A 25,285-nucleotide genomic window follows, 5' to 3' on the forward strand; every position below is an offset into this window, starting at 1 on the left:
TGGATCCTAAATTTTGTTGGGCAATTTCTCCTGAGTACACCAATACCTCACATGTGGGGGTAAACTACTGTTTGGGCACATGGTAAGGCTCGGAAGGGAAGGAGCGCCATTTGACTTTTTGAATGAAAAATTATCTCCATCGTTAGCGGACACCATGTCGCGTTTGGAAAGCCCCTGTGTGCCTAAACATTGGAGCTCCTCCACAAGTGACCCCATTTTGGAAACTAGACCCCCCAAGGAACTCATCTAGAGGCATAGTGAGCACTTTAAACCCCCAGGTGCTTCACAAATTGATCCGCAAAAATGAAAAAGTACTTTTTTTTCACACAAAATTTCTTTTAGCCTCAATTCTTTCATTTTCACATGGGCAACAGGATAAAATGGATCCTAAAATTAGTTGGGCAATTTCTCCTGAGTTTGCCGATACCTCATATGTGGGGGTAAACCACTGTTTGGGTGCACGGCAAGGCTCGGAAGGGGAGGCGTGCCATTTGACTTTTTGAATGGAAAATTAGCTCCAATCGTTAGCGGACACCATGTCGCGTTTGGAGAGCCCCTGTGTGCCTAAACATTGGAGCTCCCCTACAAGTGACCCCATTTTGGAAACTAGACCCCCCAAGGAACTTATCTAGATGCATAGTGAGCACTTTTAACCCCCAGGTGCTTCACAAAAATTTATAACGCAGAGCCGTGAAAATAAAAAAAAAAATTTTCTTTCCTCAAAAATGTATTTTAGCCCAGAATTTTTTATTTTCCCAAGGGTAATAGGAGAAATTGGACCCCAAATGTTGTTGTCCAGTTTGTCCTGAGTACGATGATACCCCATATGTGGGGGTAAACCACTGTTTGGGCGCACGGCAGGGCTCGGAAGGGAAGGCACGCCATTTGGCTTTTTGAATGGAAAATTAGCTCCAATCATTAACGGACACCATGTCGCGTTTGGAGAGCCCCTGTGTGCCTAAACATTGGAGCTCCCGCACAAGTGAACCCATTTTGGAAACTAGACCTCCCAAGGAACTAATCTAGATGTGTGGTGAGCACTTTGAACCCCAAAGTGCTTCACAGAAGTTTATAACGCAGAGCCATGAAAATAAAAAATAATTTTTCTTTTCTCAAAAATGATTTTTTAGCCCACAATTTTTTATTTTCCCAAGGGTAACAGGAGAAATTGGACCCCAAAAGTTGTTGTCCAGTTTCTCCTGAGTACGCTGATACCCCATATGTGGGGGTAAACCACTGTTTTGGCACACGTCGGGGTTCGGAAGGAAAGTAGTGACGTTTTGAAATGCAGACTTTGATGGAATGCTCTGCGGGCATCAGGTTGCGTTTGCAGAGTCCCTGATGTGCCTAAACAGTAGGAACTCCCCACAAGTGACTCCATTTTGGAAACTAGACCCCCAAGGGAACTTATCTAGATGTGTGGTGAGCACTTTGCACCCCCAAGTGCTTCACAGAAGTTTATAACGCAGAGCCGTGAAAATAAATGTGTTTCCTTTCCTCAAAAATATTTTTTTAGCCCAGAATTTTTTATTTTTGCAAGAGTAACAGGAGAAATTGGACCCCAAAAGTTGTTGTCCAGTTTCTCCTGAGTACGCTGATACCCCATATGTGGGGGTAAACCACTGTTTGGGCACATGGCGGGGCTCGGAAGGGAAGTAGTGACGTTTTGGAATGCAGACTTTGATGGAATGGTCTGCGGGCATCATGTTACGTTTGCAGAGCCCCTGATATGCCTAAACAGTAGAAACCCCCCACAAGTGACCCCATTTTGGAAACTAGACCCCCCAAGGAACTTATCTAGATGTGTGGTGAGCACGTTCAACCCCCAAGTGCTTCACAGAAGTTTACAACGCAGAGCCGTGAAAATAAAAAATCATTTTTCTTTCCTCAAAAAAGATGTTTTAGCAAGCAATTTTTTATTTTCACAAGGGTAACAGGAGAATTTGGACCCCAATATTTTTTGCCCAGTTTGTTGTGAATACGCTGATACCCCATATGTGGGGGTAAACCACTGTTTGGGCACACGTCAGGGCTCGGAAGGGAAGTAGTGACATTTGAAATGCAGACTTTGATGGAATGGTCTGCGGGCGTCACATTGCATTTGCAGAGCCCCTGATGTGCCTAAACAGTAGAAACACCCCACAAGTGACCCCATTTTGGAAACTAGACCCCCGAAGGAACTTATCTAGATGTGTGGTGAGCACTTTCAACCCCCAAGTGCTTCACAGAAGTTTATAACGCAGAGCCGTGAAAATAAAAAATAATTGTTCTTTCCTCAAAAATTATGTTTTAGCAAGTAATTTTTTATTTTTGCAAGGGTAACAGGAGAAATTGGACCCCAACAGTTGTTGCCCAGTTTGTCCTGAGTACGCTGGTACCCCAAATGTGGGGGTAAACCACTGTTTGGGTGCACGTCGGGGCTTGGAAGGGCGGGAGCACCATTTGACTTTTTGAACGCAAGATTGGCTGGAATCAATGGTGGCGCCATGTTGCGTTTGGAGACCCCTGATGTGCCTAAACAGTGGAAACCCCTCAATTCTAACTTCAACACTAACCCCAACACACCCCTAATCCTAATCCCAACTGTAGCCATAACCCTAATCACAACCCTAACCCCAACACACCCCTAACCACAACCCTAACCGCAACACACCCGTAACCCTAATTCCAACCCTAATCCTAACCCTAATCCCAACCGTAACCCTAATCCCAACCCTAACCACAACTGTAACCCCAACACACCCCTAACCCTATCCGTAACCCTAACCACAAGCCTAGTCTTAACCCTATTTCAAACCCTAGCCCTAATTCCAACCCTAACTCTAATTCCAACCCTAACCCTAAGGCTATGTGCCCACGTTGCGGATTCGTGTGAGATCTTTCCGCACGATTTTTGAAAAATCTGCAGGTAAAAGGCACTGCGTTTTACCTGCGGATTTACAGCAGATTTCCAGTGTTTTTTTGTGCGGATTTCACCTGCGGATTCCTATTGAGGAACAGGTGTAAAACGCTGCGGAATCCGCACAAAGAATTGACATGCTGCGGAAAATACAATGCAGCGTTTCTGCACGGAATTTTCCGCACCATGGGCACAGCGGATTTGGTTTTCCTTAGGTGTACATGGTACTGTAAACCTGATGGAAAACTGCTTCGAATTCGCAGCGGCCAATCCGCTGCGGATCCGCGGCCAATCCGCTGCGGATCCGCGGCCAATCCGCTGCGGATCCGCTGCGGATCCGCGGCCGATCCGCGGCCGATCCGCTGCGGATCCGCGGCCGATCCGCTGCGGATCCGCGGCCGATCCGCTCTGTGTGCACATGCCATAACCCTACCCCTAACCCTAACCCTACCCGTAACCCTAACCCTACCCCTAGTTCTAACCCTAGTTCTAACCCTAACCCTAGTGGAAAAAGAAAAAAAAATATTTTCTTTATTTTATTATTGTCCCTACCTATGGGGGTGATAAAGGGGGGGGGGTTATTTATTATTTTTTTATTTTGATCGCTGTGTTAGAACCTACCACAGCGATCAAAATGTACCTGTAATGAATCAGCCAGCCGGCTGATTCGGCGGGCGCACTGAGCATGCGCCCGCCATTTTGGAAGATGGCGGCGCCCAGCGAGGAGACGGACCGACACCGGGAGCCTAGGTAAGTATAAGGGGGGGGGATCGGGGCACGGGGGGGGCGTCGGAGCACCGGGGGGTGACATAGGAGCAGGGGGGGAGCGGGCAGGAGGACGGGGGAGCGGAGCACAGGACGGAGGGGACCGGATCCCATAACGGAGCACTGGGGGGGCGATCGGTGGGGTGTGGGGGGGGTCACTTCAGGTTTTCCAGCCATGGCCGATGGTATTGCAGCATCGGCCATGGCTGGATTGTAATATTTCACCAGTTTTTTAGGTGAAATATTACAAATCGCTCTGATTGGCAGTTTCACTTTCAACAGCCAATCAGAGCGATCGTAGCCACGGGGGGGTGAAGCCACCCCCCCCTGGGCTGAAGTACCACTCCCCCTCTCCCTGCAGATCGGGTAAAATAGGAGTTAACCCCTTCACCCGATCTGCAGGGACGCGATCATTCCATGACGCCGCATAGGCATCATGGGTCGGGAAGGGGTTAATGTATGGAGCATTATATGGGGCCCATTGTTCTGTGTGGAGCATTATATGAGGCCCATTATTCTGTATGGAGCATAATATGCAGCCCATTATACTGTATGGAGCATTATATGGGGTCCATTATACTCTATGGAGCATTATATGGGGTCCATTATATGGGGTCCATTATTCTGTATGGAGCATTATATGGGACCAATTATTCTGTTTAAAGCATTATATGTTGTCCATTCTGTAGAGAGCAATATATATGGGGCTCATTATACTGTGTGTAGCAATATATGGAGCTCATTATACTGTATGGAGCAATATATGGGGCTCATTATACTGAATGCAGCATTATATTGGCCCCATTCTCTATGGAGCAATATATGGCTCCCATTCTGTATGGAGCATTATATGGGGCCCATTATTCTATATGGAGCATTGTATAGGGCCTATTATTCTGAAAAGAGCATTATATGAGGTCCCTTAAGGCCCCGTCTCACTAAGCGATTTACCAACGATCACGACCAGCGATACGACCTGGCCGTGATCGTTGGTAAGTCGCTGTGTGGTCGCTGGGGAGCTGTCACACAGACCGCTCTCCCCAGCGACCAACGATCAGGGGAACGACTTCGGCATCGTTGAAACTGTCATCAACGATGCCGAAGTCCCCCTGCAGCACCCGGTAACCAGGGTAAACATCGGGTTACTAAGCGCAGGGCCGCGCTTAGTAACCCGATGTTTACCCTGGTTACCAAAAAAAACAAACACTACATACTCGCCTTTCGGTGTCCAGGTCCCTTGCCGTCTGCTTCCTGCTCTGACTGAGCCGCCGTACACTGAGAGCGCAGCGGTGACGTCACTGCTGTGCTCTCACTTCTCACTGTACGGCCGGCAGTCAGTGAGAGCAGGAAGCAGACGGCAAGGGACCTGACGGACATCAGAAGGCGAGTATGTACTGTTTGTTTTTTTTTACATTTACGCTGGTAACCAGGGTAAACATCGGGTTACTAAGCGCGGCCCTGCGCTTAGTAACCCGATGTTTACCCTGGTTACCAGTGAAGACATCGCTGGATCGGTGTCACACACACCGATTCAGCAATGTCAGCGGGGCCTCAACGACCAAAAAAAGGTCCAGGCCATTCCGACACGACCAGCGATCTCGCAGCAGGGGCTTGATCGCTGGTACGTGTCACACATAGCGAGATCGCTATGGAGGTCGCTGTTGCGTCACAAAACTTGTGACTCAGCAGCGATCTCGCTAGCGATCTCGCTATGTGAGACGGGGCCTTTATTCTGTATGGAGCTCAATAATCTCCCAGGAAATGAAGTGCAAGGCCAGGTTTAAGAAGGGTGTTCAATCAGGAGATTACAGGGTTTCTGTGTGGAGACAATCAGGAACAAAACAGGTACTAGTATCTGGTTTAGCAAGGAACTGTTCAACAAACTGAATAGTTCAGATGGAAGACCTGCCACCTGGTGCACAAGAGCTGCTGGGTTTGAGTCCTGACAGTACTCTCCTCCTTCCAGGATGACCTTTGGACATCTCAGGTGCCAGCTTCTCTGGATGTCTCTGATGAAAGGCTCTTGTAAGCCTGGGTGCATGGACGTTGCCCTGGAGCTCCCATGAATTATCTTCTGGTCCATAACCCTTGCAGCAAATATTGTAATCTTCCTCTAAATCTTCTAGAGTCCAGAATTTTATCCACAATGTACTCTTCTTCACCATGGACTTTTTCTGGTGGAGGAGGTGGCTAAGTTCTTCCTGGAAACGGGTTCACACTGAATGGTTGAGCAAGGATACATGGAGCATGAGTTGTATTTTCAAGCTGTTTGGAAGTTTTAAAAGGAAAGCAACTGGGTTCATTTGTGCAGAAATCCTATGAATTTTTGACCCAATTTAGAAGACGATACGTTCGTTTTCAGATTTTCTGTACATAACCAAACCTTGGCACCAACCTGAAGGGTAGGAGGGGCTTTGCGGTTTTTATCCAATGTTTCTTTGTAATCTTCTTGGGCCTTCTGTGACATCTCAATTAGCTCTTCCTGAAATTTTCAGCAAACTTGGTAATTCTGTCAGTAACAGCAGGACTCAAAGTGTTCAATGAAATTTTAGGAACAAATACCGGATGCAAGCCATAGTTACAAAAAAATGGGCTTTGGGATGTAGAACTGTGTAAGTAAGAAATAAAACACCATAGGTAATGTTCAACAGTTCAGCAGTAGACAAACTGACAGTAACTCCTTGATGAAAACTGAACCCCTTTATTAAAAATCACATTATCAGGAATTCCATGCAGCCTAAATATCTCTTTGACCATTAATTCTGTGGTTTGTTTAGCGGTAGGAATCCCTTTAGTTGGAATAAAATGGACCATCTTTGTGAGCCAATCCACCACAATATTGGATAACAGTCAAGGATAACAGAGAGGTAGGTCCATGAAAAAATCCATCAAGATTGATCCCCAAGAACTGGATGGAGCTGGAAGAGGTTGAAGGAGTCCTAGAGGTGAAGATCGTGGCGTCTTGTTCTGTGCATATGTTAAACAGGAGGAAACATATTTTTTCACATCCTTCTTAGTAGTTCTTGCGTTACCATGACTCCAGGATGTCCTACAAGTTTAGAATCATGGACAATTTTGAGGACTTCAAGTCGAGCTGATTCAGGGACATATACAGTATTTGATGGTTCTGCATCCAAAACCCTTCCTTAAAAGAAAGATCAACGTCTTTAGAATATCTGCATAACAGGATCTAGCCATTCAAAAAGGTCTAAATTGCTTGCAGTTTTGGCATTTGTGAAGGTTATAGTCCTTTTATTAGGACAGTTAATGGCAATATGTCCAGCGTCCCCACAATAGAGGCAAACATTATCTATACATCGTCTCGCAGTCGTCCATCGTCCCCCTCTTGCATCTGTGCTCCACCTCCTGTGTTCCTGTTACATGCCCTGATGTAGGTTTCCGGCAGCGTGAGAAATGTTGGAAAAGCGCAGGCTCCCGTCATGTAACAGGAACACAGGAGGCATCGCACAGACGCAAGAAGGGGATGATGGACGGCTGCGAGGTGGTTGACACCGGGGGAGAAAACATACCTCCTGTATACAATCGAGGTATGGCGGACAATTTATAAAAGTGATTATTTCAGCGTTCTGAGGGATAGGAAACATAACAGCCACCTTCACAGAATGCAGCCTTAGTGCTGCTGAAGGTGGCTCTTTTACTTAAAAATGCCCTTGGGGGGGACAGGTTCCCTTTAAAGTGCTTCTTTTTGAGCCACTCCTTTGTTGCCTTGGCTGTATGTTTTGGGTTATTGTCTTGCTGGAAGACCCAGCCACGACCCATTTTTAATGTCCTGGTGGAGGGAAAGAGGTTGTCACTCAGGATTTTACGGTACGTGGCTCCATCCATTCAACCATTGATGTGGTGAAGTAGTCCTGTGCCCTTAGCAGAGAAACACCCCCAAAACATAATGTTTCCACCTCCATGCTTGACAGAGTGAATGGTGTTCTTTGGATCATAGGCAGCATTTCTCTTCCTCCAAACACAGTGAGTTAAGTTAATGCCAAAGACCTCAATTTTTCTCTCATCAAACCACAGCACCTTCTCTCAATCACTCACAGAATCACAGGTGTTCATTGGCAATCTTCAGACGGGCCTGCACTTGTGCCTTCTTGAGCAGGGGGACTTTGCGGGCACTGCAGGATTTTAAACCTTTATGGCATAATGTGTTAGCAATGGTTTTCTTGGTGACTGTGGTCCCAGTTGCCTTGAGATCATTAACAAGTTCCCCCCGTGTAGTTTTAGGCTGATCTCTCACCTTCCTCATACTCAAAGATAGCCCATGAGGTAACATAGTAACGTAACATAGTTATTAAGGTTGAAGGAAGACTTTAAGTCCATCTAGTTCAACCCATAGCCTAACCTAACATGCCCTAACATGTTGATCCAGAGGAAGGCAAAAAAAAACCCATGTGGCAAAGAGTAAGCTCCACATTGGGGAAAAAAATTCCTTCCCGACTCCACATACGGCAATCAGACTAGATCCCTGGATCAACACCCTAACAAGGAATCTAGTATATATACCCTGTAACATTATACTTTTCAAGAATGGCATCTAGTCCCCTCTTAAATTTAACTAATGAATCATTCATTACAACATCATACGGCAGAGAGTTCCATAGTCTCACTGCTCTTACAGTAAAGAATCCGTGTCTGTTATTATGCTTAAACCTTCTTTCCTCCAGACGTAGAGGATTCCCCCTTGTCCCTGTCTCAGGTCTATGATTAAAAAGATCATCAGAAAGGTCTTTGTACTGTCCCCTCATATATTTATACATTAACATAAGATCACCCCTTAGTAGTGTTCAGCGATACCGTCCGATACTTGAAAGTATCGGTATCGGATAGTATCGGCCGATACCCGAAAAGTATCGGATATCGCCGATACCGATACCCGATACCCAGGGCCGGACTGGCCATAGGGCACTTCTGGCAAATGCCAGAAGGGCCGGTGCCAGTGGTGGGCCGCTCAATCCGCCGCCCCCGCCGTCGCATTCAACTATACCGGCGTATAGACGCCGGTACAGTTGAATGCAATGATGGAGGAGAGCGTCTACAGACGCTCCTCTCCCATCATTCCCCGCTCTGCCTCTGACACTGCGGGTGCGCGATGATGTCATATCATCGCGCACCTGCTGTGTCCCGGGCAGACTGCAGCTGCTGAGACAGGAGCAGGAACCAGGAAGCAACACTGGGCACGAGGAGAGGTGAGGAGAGTTTTTTTTTTTTCTGGACTGTGGGGCCATTCTCGGAGGAGGTGAGGGGAGGAAGAGAAGAGATGTGGGCTGTATATAGTTCTCTGTGGGCTGTGCTCTGTGCTGTATACTGCTGTGGGCTGTATATAGTTCTCTGTGGGCTGTGCTCTGTGCTGTATACTGCTGTGGGCTGTATATAGTTCTCTGTGGGCTGTGCTCTGTGCTGTATACTGCTGTGGGCTGTATATAGTTCTCTGTGGGCTGTGCTCTGTGCTGTATACTGCTGTGGGCTGTATATAGTTCTCTGTGGGCTGTGCTCTGTGCTGTATACTGCTGTGGGCTGTATATAGTTCTCTGTGGGCTGTGCTCTGTGCTGTATACTGCTCTGTGCTGTATATAGTTCTCTGTGGGCTGTGCTCTGTGCTGTATACTGCTGTGGGCTGTATATAGTTCTCTGTGGGCTGTGCTCTGTGCTGTATACTGCTGTGGGCTGTATATAGTTCTCTGTGGGCTGTGCTCTGTGCTGTATACTACTGTGGGCTGTATATAGTTCTCTGTGGGCTGTGCTCTGTGCTGTATACTGCTGTGGGCTGTATATAGTTCTCTGTGGGCTGTGTTCTGTGCTGTATACCACTGTGGGCTGTATATAGTTCTCTGTGGGCTGTGCTCTGTGCTGTATACTGCTGTGGGCTGTATATAGTTCTCTGTGGGCTGTGCTCTGTGCTGTATACTACTGTGGGCTGTATATAGTACTCTGTGGGCTGTGCTCTGTGCTGTATACTGCTGTGGGCTGTATATAGTTCTCTGTGGGCTGTGCTCTGTGCTGTATACCACTGTGGGCTGTATATAGTTCTCTGTGGGCTGTGCTCTGTGCTGTATACTGCTGTGGGCTGTATATAGTTCTCTGTGGGCTGTGCTCTGTGCTGTATACTACTGTGGGCTGTATATAGTTCTCTGTGGGCTGTGCTCTGTGCTGTATACTGCTGTGGGCTGTATATAGTTCTCTGTGGGCTGTGCTCTGTGCTGTATACCACTGTGGGCTGTATATAGTTCTCTGTGGGCTGTGCTCTGTGCTGTATACCACTGTGGGCTGTATATAGTACTCTGTGGGCTGTGCTCTGTGCTGTATACTGCTGTGGGCTGTATATAGCTCTCTGTGGGCTGTGCTCTGTGCTGTATACTACTGTGTGCTCTGTACTATATATAGTTCTCTCTGGGCTGTGCTCTGTGCTGTATACTACTGTGGGCTGTATATAGTTCTCTGGGCTGTGCTCTGTGCTGTATATAGTTCTCTGTGGGCTGTGCTCTGTGCTGTATACTACTGTGGGCTGTATATAGTTATCTGTGCTCTGTGCTGTATGCTACTGTGGGCTGTATATAGTTCTCTGTGGGCTGTGCTCTGTGCTGTATATAGTTCTCTGTGGGCTGTGCTCTGTGCTGTATACTACTGTGGGCTGTATATAGTTATCTGTGCTCTGTGCTGTATGCTACTGTGGGCTGTATATAGTTCTCTGTGGGCTGTGCTCTGTGCTGTATATAGTTCTCTGTGGGCTGTGCTCTGTGCTGTATACTACTGTGGGCTGTATATAGTTATCTGTGGGCTGTGCTCTGTGCTGTATACTACTGTGTGCTGTATATAGTTCTCTGTGGGCTGTGCTGTATATAGTACTCTGTGGGCTGTGCTGTATATAGTACTCTGTGGGCTGTGCTGTATATAGTACTCTGTGGGCTGTGCATAGTACTCTGTGGGCTGTGCTGTGTATAGTACTCTGTGGGCTGTGCTGTATATAGTACTCTCTGGGCTGTGCTGTATATAGTACTCTCTGGGCTGTGCTGTATATAGTACTCTCTGGGCTGTGCTGTATATAGTACTCTCTGGGCTGTGCTGTATATAGTACTCTGGGCTGTGCTGTATATAGTACTCTGGGCTGTGCTTTATATAGTTCTCTGTGGGCTGTGCTGTATATAGTTCTCTGTGGGCTGTGCTGTATATAGTTCTCTGTGGGCTGTGCTGTATATATTACTTTGTGGGCTGTGCTGTATATATTACTCTGTGGGCTGTGCTGTATACTACTGTGTGGACTGTGCTGTATACTACTGTGTGGTCTGTGCTGAATACTGCTGTGTTATCTACTACGCGAGCTGTGCTATAGTATGCAGGCTGTGCTGTATACTATGCGGTTTGTGCTATATAATATGCGGGCTTTGCTATATACTATGGGGAGTATATTATATTCTATGGGGGAGGCTGCGTTATATACTATGGGGGGCTGCATTATATTCTATGGGGGGCTACATTATATATTATGGGGAGGTGGGCTGTATTATATTCTATGGGGGTTACATACTCTGGGGTGGCTGCATTATACTCTGTGGGGTGGCTGCATTATACTCTGGGGTTGCTGCATTATACTCTGGGGTGGCTGCATTATACTCTGGGGTGGCTGCATTATACTATATGTGGGCTGCATTATACTGTATCGAGGACTATGGGGAATACGTTATACTATATGAAGAACTATGGGGTGCATTATACTATGGGAAGTGAATTGTACTACATGGATGACTGTGGCAGTGCATTATACTATATGGAGCACTATGAGGATTGTATTATGCTATATGGAGGACTAGGAGGATTGTATTATGCTATATGGAGGACTATGAGGAGTGTATTATACTATGTGGAGGACTGAGCAGTGTATTTTAATATATGGAGGACTATAGGGAGTGTATTATACTATATGGAGGACTATGGAGCACATTATAATATATGGAGGACTATGGGGTGTATTTTACTAAACAAGTAAAATGCTGCATATTTGGATTGTTTTTGCTGGAACAAAAAGCCTTGTTGTCAGCAGCACATTGCCAGTGTAAACTGTAGATGTGCTGCTGAAAACATGATACTGTATGGTGATCTATTAGTGATCGTTCTGTCTCATCATTATTCCTCAGCTGGTGGAAAGAGGCCGGGAAACAAGCGTTGAACAACTTCAGTATTGTCGATCAAACTCGTTTAGCGTCCTGAGATCAGCGCATGTAAATACAACCGAAAGGCTTCTGTGTGATGTGCAATATGTTAGCATTTGGGGACCCATTTTAAACTTTGCCTAGGGCCCCACTTTGCCTAAAACCGGCCCTGCCTACAAGTGTACAAAGATATTATACAGTCACCATGTGACAAGTGGGCCTGTGTAACTTCAAATGCCAGGGCTGAATTTTAGTCCCAGTCCGGCCCTGCCGATACCAATACAAGTCAATGGGACACCAAGTATCGGAAGGTATCCTGTATGGTTCCCAGGGTCTGAAGGAGAGGAAACTCTCCTTCAGGCTCTGGGATCCATATTAATGTGTAAAATAAAGAATAAAAATAAAAAATATTGATATACTCACCTCTCCGACGCAGCCTGGACCTTACCGATGTAACCAGCAGCTTCCGTTCCTAAGAATGAGCGCTTGAAAGACCTTAGATGACGTCACGGCTTGTGATTGGTCGCGTGGCGGTCACGTGACCGCTCACGCGACCAATCACAAGCCGCGACGTCATCTAAGGTCTTTCAAGCGCTCATTCTTAGGAACGGAAGCTGCCGGTTACATCGGTAAGGTCCAGGCTGCGTCGGAGAGGTGAGTATATCAATATTTTTTATTTTTATTCTTTATTTTACACATTAATATCGATCCCGATACCGATTCCCGATATCACAAAAGTATCGGATCTCGGTATCGGAATTCCGATACCGCAAATATCGGCCGATACCCGATACTTGCGGTATTGGAATGCTCAACACTACCCCTTAGCCTTCGTTTTTCCAAACTAAATAGCCACAAGTGTAATAACCTATCTTGGTATTGCAGACCCCCCAGTCCTCTAATAACCTTGGTCGCTCTTCTCTGCACCAGCTCCAGGTTAGCTATGTCTTTCTTATACACCGGAGACCAGAACTGTACACAGAATTCTAAGTGTGGTCAAACTAGTGACTTGTATAGAGGTAAAATTATGTTCTCCTCATGAGCATCTATGCCTCTTTTAATGCATCCCATTATTTTATTTGCCTTTGTAGCAGCTGCCTGACACTGGCCACTAAATGTGAGTTTGTCATCCACCCATACTCCCAGGTCTTTTTCATTGACGGTTTTGCCCAGAGTTTTAGAATTAAGCACATAGTTATTCATCTTATTACTTCTACCCAAGTACAAGACCTTACATTTATCCCCTTTAAAGCTGATTTGCCATTTATCAGCCCAAGCTTCTAGTTTACATTAATCATCCTGTAATATAAAATTGTCCTCCTCTGTATTGATTACCCTGCAGAGTTTAGTGTCATCTGCAAATATTGAAATTCCACTCTGTATGCCCCCTACAAGATCATTAATAAATATGTTAAAAAGAAGAGGGCCCAATACTGACCCCTGTGGTACCCCACTGCTAACCGCGACCCAGTCCGAGTGTGCTCCATTAATAACCACCCTTTGTTTCCTATCCCTGAGCCAGCTCTTAACCCACTTACACATATTTTCCCCTATCCCCATTATTCTCATTTTATGTATCAACCTTTTGTGTGGCACCGTATCAAAAGCTTTTGAAGAGTCCATATACACTACGTCCACTGGGTTCCCTTGGTCCAGTCCGGAACTTACCTCTTCATAGAAGCTGATCAGATTAGTAGGGGATCAAATACTTATTTCTCAGTGCAAAAAGCAAATAAATTGATATAATTTATACAATGTGATTTTCTGGATTTTATTTTTGATATTCTATCTCTCAATGTTAAAATTAACCTACCCTTAAAATTATAGACTGTTCGGGTCTTTGTCAGTGGGCAAACTTACAAAATCAGCAAGGGATCAAATATGTATTTCCTGCACTGTAAGTGTTTATGAATGTATGTGTGTGTGTATCTATGTCTATCTGAGTGTATGTATATATATATGTGTGTGTGTTTGTGCATATATACTGTATGTGTGGGTGTTTGCATGTATGTATGAATGTATGTGTGAACTTTTTGGTTTTTGCATGATACTGTAATGGTAAATAATACTTTAAAAGCTCTATAAAAGTTTATTCTCCAAATAATCAAGTTATCCCCGATCCATAAGATCCCACGACTGCCTCCCCTCCCCCAGAGATTCTGAGAACAGGGGTCTGCAGTCTCGTCCTGGATGGAACCGAGTTGTGCATATGGCTTCTGCTCTGTCCATTATCTATAGAGCTGCTGAGCGCTGTGCTCAGCTGTTTCCATCAGTTGCATAGACAATGAATAGAGCATAGGTCAAGCATGCACCCTCCAATCCATTCATGGCTGAGCTGCAGAGTCCTGTTCTCAGGATTACTGGGGCTCCCCGTGTCAGTCCCACAAAAGTCAGTTATCCCTTATCATCGGGATTGGGGATAACTTGATTTATTTGGGGAATAGCCCTTACTGGACATATAATATAATAATATATACATGGTTGGGCTCAGCAGAACCGAATCCTAACGGAGATAAATATCTCAATCTTTGTAAAAAATTTCAATCTATATATTTAGAGGTGTGGGTGAGTCCAAATAGAATTTCTGTTATGGGGCCCTGTGAACTCGCCTGCAGGGCAGTGATAATGAGGGGAATCTGGCCTGCTGCTCAGACCCCGAGTCTCCGGGGGGTCCCATGGCCAGATTGTCCTCATCATAATCGGCATGTCGGGCAGGGAGAGGGGCCCAGACCTATTTCCTGCATAGGGGCCCCGAGCTGTCAGTTTAAAAATAATATCATGCATACACAGTTTACCTTCGTCAGGGATTGTAGCTATATTGCTATTTTTTATACATACTAATCAATTGATTAGGACTGTTATACTGATTTTTTTTCTCAGTAGGGATATCCCAGCTGAGTCATGTTCCGTCCAAAAACCTCTCTAAGAGGACATTTGGGACAATAATTTCTGTTGTGGGTACGTATGGTTGAGTAATACATATTACTGTAACATGACAGCCTGATTACGGTAATATTTGCAGTTGGACTTCCATATAGTATAACGTACTCCTGGAGATTCCCACACACTGCGCTGGTCTGATGTCTCTACTATTCTCGATCAGTCGTCTGGCTGGGGACAGTTTAAGCAATACGGGGAATATGTCAATATACAATGATAGGGCACACACAGATATATTGTTGTCCCAGAACTACTTCCTTCCACCGCCTGATGCAACACCATGCGGCTTCCCGAGCTGTGAACACCGGCTGCCAATCTGCTGGAAAATCCCTCATTACACAACTTTACACACTTGTGCATTAGGAAGCAATCGACTTCAAGGAGACGGCCCTTGGTTTATAGCAGTGTAGGAGGAAATACAGAAGTACGAGGTAGTCCGGGGGATGTTAGGTTAGGGTATGCACGGGTGAAAGAAAAACAGTATTTTCAATAGTCAGTAAAAAGTTACTGGAAACATGCAATGAGGAAACACAGATAATAACAATGGGAAAAGGAAGCAATTTTTCTTAAATAGCACTGAAAAGACTGAATAACCCATCAGAGGCTCTTTATTTCCTATTCTGCAATCAAGTAATTTGCAAAATGGAAATTCGTGACTGTAGCTTTTCCTCCAATAGACATACGTTATCCATTACACCGAGTTATAGTCACAACTAACTTTTATCATCCACTATAGGAGGAGTAGCCACGAAGTCCATAGGTGGAAGGGGACCTGGCAAAGGGACAACAATCCTTCTAATCCATGGCATCAATGTCTACGGGGGTCAAGATATGTTTGTCATAGGCTGCTGCACTCTGCATAGGCTGAGACTGAAATGGCAATGATTAGCATAGTTTGTTATCTCGGTTGCTGCCTATGCAGAACATTGACCAAGACTTTAGTTCCTTGTTCTTTGGACATATATGCATGCCCACCCCTTTCTCTTGGGCCGTGCAACTTGTCTATTTAGCTTTCTACAGGCAAGTGTAAGACATAGTCCATTTCCTGCTCAGCTCCCCTATCTATTTGGAGGCCTGCTAACCCATAGCGAGGTGAGATACTACATACCTGAAACAACAGGTATACTTTAAGTGGCAGCACTATTTTGTGACTGTGTGACCAGAGCTAAGAATATTAAAAATAGCCAAGTGGGTCTATTTTTCACAAAGTGATATAACCCCCATTACTCTTCGTAGTTTTATAATATGTCAAGTCAGGTCAAAAAATAAAAAATAAAAAAAAAGAGAGCTGGATTTTTTTCTCTAACCCCTGAAAGATAACTGAAACTTCCCTTAAAAAAAAATTTTGACATCTATACCTGAAACAAATATATTCTAATTAACCAATCTTCAGATCTGTTGGTTGGGCAACAGGATGATGGATTAGTGAAATAGCTTCTGCGGGGACTCACCCCGGTTGCGGCGGGACAGTCCCTTGTTTTCTTGACGCTTCTCTACTGGTTGATGATCAGATATCTCACAAGTGTGGTGACCGCATTTATGCCAGCAGCTTTAAAGACACTGGAGACGCTTAGTTATTGAAGTTCTTTTGAGTTCATTGACATTTCGGTTACAGGATCAGACTAACTAATGGTAACGAGGAGTTGGTCACTGAGGATGAAGAGAAAGAGGAATTACTAAACGGGTCCTTTAGCTCTGTGTATAGCAAAGAAGGGAGATGTGGTCGATCCTAGTGCCATTAATATGACATCTAATATACTCATTTGGCTAAACGTAGATATATGTGAAGCGAAGTACAATAAAATCAATTAGAACAAGGGATGCATCCGAGGGTTGTTAGGGAACTGAGTTTGGTTATTGTTGTACATAATCTATAGAGACTCTCTAGTGACTGGCACTGTCCCGAGCGACTGGTACACAGCTAATGTGATACTACTTTTCAAAAAGAGCACCAGATCTTTCCTGGGTAATTACAGTGGCATGTAAAAGTTTGTGCACCCCTGGTCAAAATTACTGTTATTGTAAACAGTTGAGCAAGTTGAAGATGAAATGATCTCTAAAAGGCCTAAATATAAAGATGACACATTTCCTTTCTGTTTTACGCACAAATATATATATATATATATATATATATATATATATATATATATATATTACAGTATACTGTATATATAATCTAATATATAAAGCTGAATGTGTGTGTGTGTGTATGTATGTATGTATGTATGTCCGGGATTGGCATCTGAACCGTAGCAGCTACAGCCACAAAATTTTGCACAGTCACACGTCTGGACCCCGAGAGCGTCATAGGCTATGTTGTGAGGTGAAATTTTAACCCCGCGCTTTCCAATTCACCAAACAATTTTGCCCCTATCTACATAATGGGGAAAAAGTGAAAGGAAAAGTGTTGGAGGCGTCGCAGCTACAGGCACAAAATTTTGCACAGTCACACGTCTGGACCCTGAGAGCGTCAAAGCTATATTGTGAGGTGAAATTTTAACCCCGCGCTTTCCAAGTCACCAAACAATTTTGCCCCTATCTACATAATGGGGAAAAAATGAAAGGAAAAGTGTTGGAGGCAAATTAACAGCTGCCAGATGTGAACAAGGGGGACTTAAAGAATGACAGCGATGGCACCAAAGAGTATATACTGTACAGTTGCTAAGGTGGGGCCCCAACATGGGATAATCACACCACCACGGGGATATGAACACACACACAAAATGCGCCACACACTACCACGTGCTCGAACACATATACCACCCTCAGTGCACATTTCACCACACATACACCAACCTCGCCACATAAAAGTAGAAACACAAAAGTCGCCGCTCAAAACTCGCCACGCGCAAAACTCTCCACATGCAAAACTCGCCACACGTGCAAAACTCGCCACACGCAAAACTTGCACACGCAGAAAAATTGCCACACGCAGAAAAATTGCCACATGCACAAAAGTTGCAACACATGCAAAAGTTGCCTCACACAAAACTTGCACATACTCAAAAGGCACCACACATAAAACTCGCCACGCGCAAAACTCGCCATGCGCAAAACTTGCTGCACACAACTTGCTACACTAACCTGTCACATGCAACTCGACACACAAAAAGTTGCTACACGCATGTCGCCACACAAAACTCATCTCACAAAAGTCCCTACATGCATGTCGCCACACGCAACTCAACACACACAACTTGACACACGAAACTCGCCCTAAAACACACACAAGTCTGGTATCCTTCAAAAATAAAAATCTGATTAATAAGCAGACAAACTACAAGAGCAACAAATGTACCATATAGGAATCCGGCAGCTGTCAGTCACATGACCAGTCTATTATGTGTATGTGTGAGCTAATATATACTGCCAGGGGGTGGGCTTACTGTTGGCTGGGGATTTATCAGGCTGCCATTTTAGCTTACAAATACTGAGGTAAAAATACTGACCAAATAACGTGTGAACGAGGGCTAATACAGGAGGAGATGGCATACAGCTATATACTATATACAGGAGATGACACACAGGTATATACTATTTACAGGGGAGATGACACACAGGTATATACTATATACAGGAGGAGATGACACACAGATATATACTATATACAGGAGAGATGACACACAGGTATATACTATATAGAGGAGGAGATGACATACAGGTACATACTACATACAGGAGGAGATGACATACAGGTATATACTATATACAGGAGGAGATGACACACAGGTATATACTATATACAGGAGCAGATTACCTACAGGTATATAGTATATACAGGAGGAGATGACACAGGTATATGCTATGTATAGGAGGAGATGACATACAGGTATATACTATATACAGGAGATGACACACAGATATATACTATATATAGGTGAGATGACACACAGGTATATACTATATACAGGAGATTACATACAGGTATATCTAATATATAAAGCTGAATGTGTGTATGTATGTATGTGTGTATGTCCGGGATTGGCATCTGTACCGTCGCAGCTACAGCCACAAAATTTTGCACAGTCACACGTCTGGACCCCGAGAGCGTCATAGGCTATGTTGTGAGGTGAAATTTTAACCCCGCGCGTTCCAATTCACCAAACAATTTTGCTCCTATCTACATAATGGGGAAAAAGTGAAGGGAAAAGTGTTGGAGGAAAATTGACAGCTGCCAGATGTGAACAATGAGGACTTAAAGAATGAGAGCGATGGCGACAAAGAGTATATACCGTACAGTTGCTAAGGTGGGGCCCCGACATGGGATACTCACCACACACGGGGATATGAACACAAACACAAAATGCGCCACACACTACCACGTGCTTGAACACATATACCACCCTCAGCACACATTTCACCACACACACACACCAACCTCGCCACATAAAAGTCGAAACACAAAAGTCACCACTCAAAACTCGCTACATGCAAAACTCGCCATATGCAAAACTAGGCTCACGCAAAACTCGCCACACGTGCAAAACTCACCTCATGGAAAACTCACCTCATGCAAAACTTGCACACACAGAAAAATTGCCACATGTACAAAAGTTGCACCACATGCAAAAGTTGCCTCACACAAAACTTGCACATACTCAAAATGCACCACACATAAAACTCGCCACGCGCAAAACTCGCCATGCACAAATCTTGCTGCACACAACTTGCTACACTAACCTGTCACATGCAACTCAACACACAAAATGTTGCTACACGCATGTCGCCACACAAAACTCATCTCACAAAAGTCGCTACATGCATGTCGCCACACGCAACTCAACACACACAACTTGACACATAAAACTCGCCCTAAAACACACACAAGTCTGGTATTGTCCTTCAAAAATAAAAATCTGATTAATAAGCAAACTACAAGAGCAACAAATGTACCATATAGGAAATACGGCAGCTGTCAGTCACATGACCTGTCTATTATGTGTATGTGTGAGCTAATATATACTGCCAGGGGGGAGGGCTTCCTGTTGGCTGGGGATTTATCAGGCTGCCAATAGCAACCAATCACAGCTCAGCTTCTATTTTGCTACAGTTAATTAACCTGAGCTCTGATTGGTTAATATAGGCAACAAAGACATTCTCAGTATAACAAAGCTAATATATGTTGTGAAATGCTTCTATTTGCTTAGTTTTTGCCTTTTAATAATTACATTTCTATCTATTTGTTTTGTGGTTTTTGTGTGCAGAATAAATTTTTGTTAACACATTCTATTTTGCTAACAGCAGTCATTAACCCGGGCGAAGCCGGGTAGTACAGCTAGTCTAATATATAAAGCTGAATGTGTGTGTGTGTGTATGTATGTATGTATGTATGTATGTCCGGGATTGGCATCTGAACCGTAGCAGCTACAGCCACAAAATTTTGCACAGTCACACGTCTGGACCCCGAGAGCGTCATAGGCTATGTTGTGAGGTGAAATTTTAACCCCGCGCTTTCCAATTCACCAAACAATTTTGCCCCTATCTACATAATGGGGAAAAAGTGAAAGGAAAAGTGTTGGAGGCGTCGCAGCTACAGGCACAAAATTTTGCACAGTCACACGTCTGGACCCTGAGAGCGTCAAAGCTATATTGTGAGGTGAAATTTTAACCCCGCGCTTTCCAAGTCACCAAACAATTTTGCCCCTATCTACATAATGGGGAAAAAATGAAAGGAAAAGTGTTGGAGGCAAATTAACAGCTGCCAGATGTGAACAAGGGGGACTTAAAGAATGACAGCGATGGCACCAAAGAGTATATACTGTACAGTTGCTAAGGTGGGGCCCCAACATGGGATAATCACACCACCACGGGGATATGAACACACACACAAAATGCGCCACACACTACCACGTGCTCGAACACATATACCACCCTCAGTGCACATTTCACCACACATACACCAACCTCGCCACATAAAAGTAGAAACACAAAAGTCGCCGCTCAAAACTCGCCACGCGCAAAACTCTCCACATGCAAAACTCGCCACACGTGCAAAACTCGCCACACGCAAAACTTGCACACGCAGAAAAATTGCCACACGCAGAAAAATTGCCACATGCACAAAAGTTGCAACACATGCAAAAGTTGCCTCACACAAAACTTGCACATACTCAAAAGGCACCACACATAAAACTCGCCACGCGCAAAACTCGCCATGCGCAAAACTTGCTGCACACAACTTGCTACACTAACCTGTCACATGCAACTCGACACACAAAAAGTTGCTACACGCATGTCGCCACACAAAACTCATCTCACAAAAGTCCCTACATGCATGTCGCCACACGCAACTCAACACACACAACTTGACACACGAAACTCGCCCTAAAACACACACAAGTCTGGTATCCTTCAAAAATAAAAATCTGATTAATAAGCAGACAAACTACAAGAGCAACAAATGTACCATATAGGAATCCGGCAGCTGTCAGTCACATGACCAGTCTATTATGTGTATGTGTGAGCTAATATATACTGCCAGGGGGTGGGCTTACTGTTGGCTGGGGATTTATCAGGCTGCCATTTTAGCTTACAAATACTGAGGTAAAAATACTGACCAAATAACGTGTGAACGAGGGCTAATACAGGAGGAGATGGCATACAGCTATATACTATATACAGGAGATGACACACAGGTATATACTATTTACAGGGGAGATGACACACAGGTATATACTATATACAGGAGGAGATGACACACAGATATATACTATATACAGGAGAGATGACACACAGGTATATACTATATAGAGGAGGAGATGACATACAGGTACATACTACATACAGGAGGAGATGACATACAGGTATATACTATATACAGGAGGAGATGACACACAGGTATATACTATATACAGGAGCAGATTACCTACAGGTATATAGTATATACAGGAGGAGATGACACAGGTATATGCTATGTATAGGAGGAGATGACATACAGGTATATACTATATATAGGAGATGACACACAGATATATACTATATATAGGTGAGATGACACACAGGTATATACTATATACAGGAGATTACATACAGGTATATCTAATATATAAAGCTGAATGTGTGTATGTATGTATGTGTGTATGTCCGGGATTGGCATCTGTACCGTCGCAGCTACAGCCACAAAATTTTGCACAGTCACACGTCTGGACCCCGAGAGCGTCATAGGCTATGTTGTGAGGTGAAATTTTAACCCCGCGCGTTCCAATTCACCAAACAATTTTGCTCCTATCTACATAATGGGGAAAAAGTGAAGGGAAAAGTGTTGGAGGAAAATTGACAGCTGCCAGATGTGAACAATGAGGACTTAAAGAATGAGAGCGATGGCGACAAAGAGTATATACCGTACAGTTGCTAAGGTGGGGCCCCGACATGGGATACTCACCACACACGGGGATATGAACACAAACACAAAATGCGCCACACACTACCACGTGCTTGAACACATATACCACCCTCAGCACACATTTCACCACACACACACACCAACCTCGCCACATAAAAGTCGAAACACAAAAGTCACCACTCAAAACTCGCTACATGCAAAACTCGCCATATGCAAAACTAGGCTCACGCAAAACTCGCCACACGTGCAAAACTCACCTCATGGAAAACTCACCTCATGCAAAACTTGCACACACAGAAAAATTGCCACATGTACAAAAGTTGCACCACATGCAAAAGTTGCCTCACACAAAACTTGCACATACTCAAAATGCACCACACATAAAACTCGCCACGCGCAAAACTCGCCATGCACAAATCTTGCTGCACACAACTTGCTACACTAACCTGTCACATGCAACTCAACACACAAAATGTTGCTACACGCATGTCGCCACACAAAACTCATCTCACAAAAGTCGCTACATGCATGTCGCCACACGCAACTCAACACACACAACTTGACACATAAAACTCGCCCTAAAACACACACAAGTCTGGTATTGTCCTTCAAAAATAAAAATCTGATTAATAAGCAAACTACAAGAGCAACAAATGTACCATATAGGAAATACGGCAGCTGTCAGTCACATGACCTGTCTATTATGTGTATGTGTGAGCTAATATATACTGCCAGGGGGGAGGGCTTCCTGTTGGCTGGGGATTTATCAGGCTGCCAATAGCAACCAATCACAGCTCAGCTTCTATTTTGCTACAGTTAATTAACCTGAGCTCTGATTGGTTAATATAGGCAACAAAGACATTCTCAGTATAACAAAGCTAATATATGTTGTGAAATGCTTCTATTTGCTTAGTTTTTGCCTTTTAATAATTACATTTCTATCTATTTGTTTTGTGGTTTTTGTGTGCAGAATAAATTTTTGTTAACACATTCTATTTTGCTAACAGCAGTCATTAACCCGGGCGAAGCCGGGTAGTACAGCTAGTATATATATATATATACACACTTTTTTTTATTTTTTACATTTTAAAAATTACAAAAAGGAAAAGAAAGGGGACGATGCAAAAGTTTGTCAGCCTGCATGGTTAGTACCTACCAGCACCCCCTTTTTGCAAGTGTCATGGCTTGTAAACATTTTGTGTAGCTAGACAAGAGCTTTTCAATTTTTGTTTGAGGGATTTTCATCTATTTTTCCTTGGAAAATTCTTCCAGTTCTATGAGATTCCTGAGTCGTGTTGCATGTGCAGCGCCCCCACCGCCGCAGGGCCGAGGGGTACCCGGTATCGGGCCTCTGAGTCTCTGCTCTGGGGTTGTCACGGTGGCTAGACCCGGTCCGTGACCCTGCTGAGGGGCGCCCAATAATAGGTGTGGATGGTGGTGGTAGTGCGGTGCTGTGCCGGTCGCAGTAAATAACGAGGACACCAGGTTGCAGTCTCTTTACCTCTTTACTGAAGGCTTCAGGATCCTCAGTCCGGAATACGGTTAACCAGGCTGCGCAAGTCCGGCCGGTCCGATGGCACCTCCAGAGTTCCCTTTGCAGATGGAAATCTGTGCCTACCTTCTAGCGCTTGTGTGTTGCGGTCCTCCCCTGCTGTGCTTACAGGATAGTCCCATACGGGTTCACTTCCTGTCCTCATTCTCTAACACATTATTTAACATTCCTTACAATCAACTGTCTGACTACACATAACTTCACATGTGAGCATTATCATTATTTCTCTTTAAGGCATCATTGTACTTTAAGTGCTATCAATGAACGTTCCCCTTAAGAAGGAACCAAGTCTCTATGAGGTAGTGCAACTTCTCAAGCTGCAAGTCCGTACGCAGCAAGGACTGCTTCCAGGAACAGTTTCTTCGCAAAGAGTCCTTTCGTTTATAAAACCAGTAGAGAGCACCTTTAAGAAGGTGCAAACTATTTACAAGAAGTTTGTAATCATGCAGTGTTCATGATCCAGCAGTTCTTTCACAATGATAAAACATGAAACAAAAACAAAAAGCAGAAGAAGGGATCTCGGGTAAACAAAGGGATCCCTTTAAGAGTTAACCCTAGTCGGGTCATAGCAGCAAGAGGACAAACAGTTAACTATTTACAAGAGATAAAGCATTCTTGCTTACTCAGTTTCTGGCTGCGCAGGAGGCGGTCTCCTTCCGGGTCTCACCAGGCCAACGGGTCGCGTTGGTGTAACAAGGACCGGTCCCGGCTCCAGCAACGACAGGATCCCTCGTCGGGATGCCCTCCTTGCTTGTGGCCGAGCGCGACCCAGAGGCACGCGGTGGGCCCGGACCTCCCGAGGTTCCGCGGGGACGGGTTCCATCGCCTTCCCTGCAGGAGACTCATCCCTGGACGTTCCGGCAGCAGCCTGGAGTGCGACGCATCGTTGGACGCCTCGAGCTACCCAGCCAGTTTTGCCAGTTTCCGTCCTCCACCGGGTATAGGTCACTGCGTCGCCAGGCTCCAGGTCGCAATCGTACCTTCCCCCGCAGGGCTCCACTTCTTCTCGGTCAACACAAACCTGTAGTGGCTCCCCGATCTCTTGAATAACTCCCCTTCCTTTCCGGGAATTGAAGGACACCACAACACCCCAGTGTGACGGCGGGGTCTCTTCAACGCTCGTCAGATCGACCTGGGCTGCAGGCTGGGGTCTGTTCCGCCATGCTGTCATCAGGCACCGCAGGTGTTCTGCCTCCGGCAGGATCCTCAGGCCCTGTGCCTGCAGCTCACACTCTGCCGCTGCCGGGATGGAGGAAGCAGGGGACACCGGAGTTAGGCGGACCTCCGTAGGCTGACCCAGCCGAGCGATCACACGAGCGTCGGCCTCAAGGCAACGTGCTATCTGCCGGGCCTCAGCTGTGGCCACACACTCCTCAGACGGCGGCCAGTTGGGTCTGCCCATTGGTAGCTCCATAAGGGCCAGTCCCTGCAACGATGGTGCATCTGGGGCTGTGTCGGGTGGTGCAGCCTCATGCTGGGTCGGGTCGTCCCCACGCGGTGCTCCCGGCGTCGCCATCTTTGCTTCCTCTCCAGTGTCTTCTTCCCGCGGTCTCTTTCGTGGGCGGCCCCGTCTCCATGGTCTCCACCCTCCAAAGAGGATGAGAAGACGGACCTCGGCTGTTGAC

This window comes from Ranitomeya variabilis, chromosome 1 (genome assembly GCF_051348905.1).
Source record: "Ranitomeya variabilis isolate aRanVar5 chromosome 1, aRanVar5.hap1, whole genome shotgun sequence".
NCBI classification, from domain to species: Eukaryota; Metazoa; Chordata; class Amphibia; order Anura; family Dendrobatidae; genus Ranitomeya; species Ranitomeya variabilis.